The sequence below is a fragment of the Triticum dicoccoides genome, chromosome 7B (genome assembly GCF_002162155.2).
Source record: "Triticum dicoccoides isolate Atlit2015 ecotype Zavitan chromosome 7B, WEW_v2.0, whole genome shotgun sequence".
In the NCBI taxonomy this organism is placed as follows: domain Eukaryota; kingdom Viridiplantae; phylum Streptophyta; class Magnoliopsida; order Poales; family Poaceae; genus Triticum; species Triticum dicoccoides.
In genome coordinates this window covers 714,854,759-714,859,953 of record NC_041393.1, presented here as the reverse complement: position 1 = coordinate 714,859,953, position 5,195 = coordinate 714,854,759, and positions in this window count along the sequence as shown.

Below are 5,195 nucleotides of genomic sequence, written 5' to 3'. Positions count from 1 at the left end.
AGGCAAGCAAAACCCCCTTGTTCATTCCGATAAAATCCCACTCTCTCGCTCCTGCTCTCTTTTACTGCATTAGGACAACAACGACATATTTGTTACTTGCTGCGGTAGATGAACCCCTTTATCCTCTGCATGACCTGTCATTGCCACAGTAAATAGATGAAACCCACTAGCATGAGTAGGAGTTGTTTGAGCCCTGTTGTGCCTACTCATTCATGTTTGTTTGCCATGCCTGCTATTTCTTAGAGTTGAGTCAGGTCTGATTCATCGGGGATGAATCAGAGGTGTGTGAACATGTCCTACTGTGTGTGAGCTAAGTGTGTGAACACGATTTGGTAAAAGGTATTGGTGAGAGGCCATGTTGGAGTACATGGTGGGTTGTCTCATTGAAGCCGTCCTTAGGAACTGAGTTCTGTGTTTGTGATCCATGATTCAGCTACTACCATGCATTGGGCCCTGAAATATGACCCCGCTCGACTTCTTATTCACCCTTGTCCTCTGTCCAGGAGTTGCAAGTAGTTTCTGGTGTTTGTAGTATGCTGGAGGCCGTGCGCAGCGCTGACCGGAGGGGTGGGCTGTGATGCGGTAGGCACGTGGCCGGGTATACCAGGCGCCCGTTTGGTGTCACGGAACCCTGTTCACATTGTTTGGGGCTATGAGCGAAACCCCGGCCGGATCTCCTCATGGATGGAACCCGAATAGGCGATAAACCTGGACTAGAGACTTGAGTGTTTAGGTAGGTCGTGGTCTACACCCACGTCGGCTTTTGCTTGAAGTCTGCCGAGCAAATGTCGTGTGCAGACGCTAAGTGGTGGAAACATGTATGAAGAAGTACACCCCTGCAGGGTCAACATCATCTATTCGAATAGCCGTGTCCGCGGTAAAGGACTTCTGGGTTGCCTGTATAGTTCATAGACAAGTGAAAGTGGATACTCTAAAATGTGCAAGATAAGTGTGAGTGCTATGGATGGCGTTCTCGTAGGGAGAGGGGAGTGGATCCATAGTGGTGTATTGGTTGGTGAATATGTGGACTCGTGTGCGCCACTTCAAAAGAGTTACTTGCAGTCATAGTTTCAGGATAGCCACCGAGTCAAAGCTGGCTTGCTGCAGTTAAACCCCACCATCCCCCTTTGTTGATAATGATTCATATGTAGTTAGTTCTGATGTAAGTCTTGCTGGGTACATTTGTACTCACGTTTGCCTATTTTATGTTTTTGCAGAGAGACTTCAGTCTCACTAGTAGTTCCACGTGGACTTCGACGTTTAGCTTGTTACCTCAGCTACGATCTTGTGCCCTCGGCAGGATCTGGTAGACAGTCAGACTTCTCAGCCTTTTTCATTTTTAGATGCCTGTACTCAGACATGTTAGCTTCCACTTGTGCTTTGACTTGTATGCTCTGAATGTTGGGTCGTGAGACCCATGTTTGTATTATCTCGCTCCTCGGAGCCTAATGAATAAATACTTGAGTCGTAGAGTCATGTTGTGATGCCATGTTGTATTTGCACATATCGAGCATATTGTGTGTATGTTATTGAAATGCTTGGTATGTGTGGGATCTGACTATCTAGTTGTTTATCCTTAGTAGGCCCTCTTACCGGGAAATGTCTCCTAGTCTTTCCACCGAGCCATGGTAGCTTGCTACTGCTCCGGAACACTTAGGCTGGTCGGCATGTGTCCTTCTTCGTTCCTGTGTCTGTCCCTTCGGTGAAATGTCACGCAATGAATACCGGAGTCCTGTTAGCCCACTACATCCCGGTTCACCGGAGTCCTGTTAGCCCAGTGCTACAGCCTGGATTCGCTCGCTGATGACTGACACGTTCGATGCTGGGTCATGGATGCCTGTCCTTGTAAGTCTGTGCCACTTTGGGTTTACGACTAGCCATGTCAGCCCGGGCTCCATATATATGGATGCTAGCGACACTATCATATACGTGTGCCAAAAGGCGCAAACGGTCCCGGGCAAAGGTAAGGCGACACCCGTGGGAATACCGTGCGTGAGGCCGCAAAGTGATATGAGGTGTTACATGCTAGATCGATGTGGCATTGAGTCGGGGTCCTAACAACGCTCTGGAGATACCATGGGCATAGGGGGAGGGGCACGACCACGGCATGCCCAGAGTGCGGCTCAACCGCACCAGGGGCTCCCGATGGTATCATTTTTTTTCTTATTCTCAAGACTCCGTTTTCCAGAAGCCCTGACCGGCAGTAGAATCGCCGAACTCACGATGCAACAGCCAGGAAAGCAGAAAAGCTACGTCGAGTGTCCAGGTGGTCTCTATTACGAGCAGTATACCTATTTTACATACTATCCCGCAGCCTATCCCGGGAGGGGGACATGTTAAATAGTCCCATCCCTTGCTTATCGCACTATTTGTATCGTCCTGCTTTTATTGCAATATCTTTTGAATAAACAATACATAGCTTCTGCTTATTATTGCATTCCTTTTTTTCATAAATGTTCATCTATGACATGTTGCACCCGTACAACTTGGTACGGTCAATACACCAGGGGCTTTAGTACCCCAAAACATGGTGTGATAAGTCCGAACACTTTCACAAGTGCGGCACCCCGAACTTATAGCATTATATGCATCGGCTCCGAATCATGCCTTGGGTCAATAGTTGGGTTTGCCCGGCTCCCATGTTTTGGTACCTTACATTCCGTTATATCGGCTAAGGTAGCGCTGGGAGAACCACTGCGATTGTGCCCCGGTTGAGCTGGGTTGAGCACCTCAGTGGAGAAAGCTAAAACTGACCGTCATGATAGGGCGAGAGCTGGTCGCTATTCGAGAGGTTTTTCGGGTCCCTAAAGACTCATGCCGCTTAGAGCGAGGAGTCGGCATTGCCCGGCCAAGGCGTGGATAGCGCCCCGAACTCAGTCTTCCGAATACCAGGGGCTTCGGCGAAATTTAAAATTATAGAATTCTATGGCTAAGTGAGAGTGTTCAAGCATTATAGTCCGTTTGCCTCGTTCGTCGTGTTGAACGCCTCCCTCGAAGGACCCAAGAATGGGAACAAGAGCGCTCAAGTTTATCCCGAACACCCCAGCACTCGTGGCATGGGGGCTGAAGCCAACGACTCGCCATCTCTCAAATTTGATAAATGGCCGCACAGAAGGTAATACTTTAAATTAACAAGCGTTGCTTAGCGCATATGAACAAAGTTTTCAGCGTACAGGATAACAAATACGAGTCTACTCAAAAATTACATCTTTGGAGCATTCACCTGCTATAAGGCGGGCACCCTTTAGGACACCCTCATAGTACATCTCGGGCTTGCGATACTCCTTGCCCGGCGGTGGCGCGTCTCTCACAAGCTTCTCGGCGTCCATCCTGCCCCAGTGCACTTTAGCGGCCCGACGGGCACCTTCAATGCAGACGGAACGCTTGATGATTCAATCCATGGACAGGCGTCCACCAGCCGCCGCACCAGACCGAAGTAGCTCCCAGGCATGGCTTCTTTAGGCCACAGCCGAACTATAAGGCCCTTCATGGCCTGTTCGGCCACCTTGTGGAGCTCGACCAGCTGCTTCAGCTGGTCGCTCAGGGGCACCGGATGTCCGGCCTCAGCATATTGAGACCAGAACACCTTTTCCCTCGAGCTCCCCTCCTCGGCTCGGTAGAACGCGGCAGCATCGGACACACTACAGGGCAGATCTGCGAACACTCCTGGAGAGCTCCGAATTCGGTTAAGTAACACATACTTCACTTTCACATGCTTACTTTGCATGAAGAATGCCTTACCTGCCGCTATCTTTTTTATCGCCTCAATCTCCTGGAGGGCCTTCTGGGCTTCGACCTTAGCGGCTTTGGCACTCTCAAGAGCCAAGGCGAGCTCGACTCTCGAGTCTTCGAGTCACGCTCCAAACTCTCGTGTTTTTCCACGAGAGCCTGGAGCTCTTGCGGCACCTCCGCCACCTGCGCCTCCTGCTTCTCTCACTCGGTGTGCTCCGCGACCGCATTGTTTTCGGCCTTGGACACTACTTCCTTCAGGGTCGCCACCTCGTTCGTGGCCCCTGCAATACTCACGTTATTCCTGTCATTTTTTGCAACCAAATCCTTTCTATAAGGTATTACTTTAATAAGGTATTACTTACCTTCCTTGTCCTCGAGCTGCTTCTTGGCAAGGCCGAGCTCGTTCTCGGACCGCTCGAGGCTCTGCTTCAATGCATTGACCTCCGCAGTCAGTGCGGCAGAGGTTAGCAGCACAGCCTGCATTCCCATATTGACATATTTATGTTAGACTCCTGCATATATCTTTTTAGATCCTCAGCTCGGCTTTTCTTTCCGAACACCGAACTAAGCATCAGGGGCTACTGTCTATGCGGTAATATTCTTACATATCTTAAAAACTTACCTCAAAGCCTGTTAGAAGGCTGGTACAGGCTTCAGTCAGCCCGCTCTTGGCAGACTGAACTTTCTGGATCACCGCACTCATAACAGTGCGGTGCTCCTCGTCGATGGAGGCGCCGTTAAGCGCCTCCAGCAAGCTGTCCGGTGCCTCCGGTTGGACGGATGCCGCCGACGTTGCAGTCTCGCCCTTCTTACGGAGGGGCCGCCTGCCGGACTTCAGAACCACTGTAGGTTCCGATACGGAGTCCGGCACAGGGCTGGGCTTAGAGCCCTCTAGGGTTTTGCCCTCTTTGCGCCCGGAGTCCGGGAGGTTGCCTTGCGGCGCCTCCAGGACCACCTCCTCCTGGTCAGGCCCCTTTTGGGACCCCACCTCAGCGTCATCAGCATCGCGAGGAGAGGAGGCAGCTGGAAGTGAAGTGCTATTCACGTCCGACGGAGCCAGGGAGCCGCTCGTTGAAATATCGAGCCCGTCCTTGGGCGGGCTGCAGGGTTCTATTCGGCGTTAGGAGATTTTATGCGACAAATAAAACGCCATGAATTATTCTGGTGTCCGGACACTTACGATGTCGCCAGGGGCTTAGCCCTCGGTGACCAATCCTTTTCGCTGTCGTCGGCGTTTGTGGAGTAGTCCGGAGGAAGGGTCCTTCCCTTCTTGGACCCTCCGGCCTCCCCAATTGAGGAGGCCTTCCTTTTCTTCTCTCCCCCTGCTGGGGAGAAACCTCTTTTTTCTCCTCCTCGTTTTCGCGGGAGGAGTCCACCTCGGAGTCATCGGACGATGAGTCCGATAACACCTGACGTTGGGAACTCTTTCGGGTTCCCGTGGCCTTCTTCTTGGCCTTCTTATC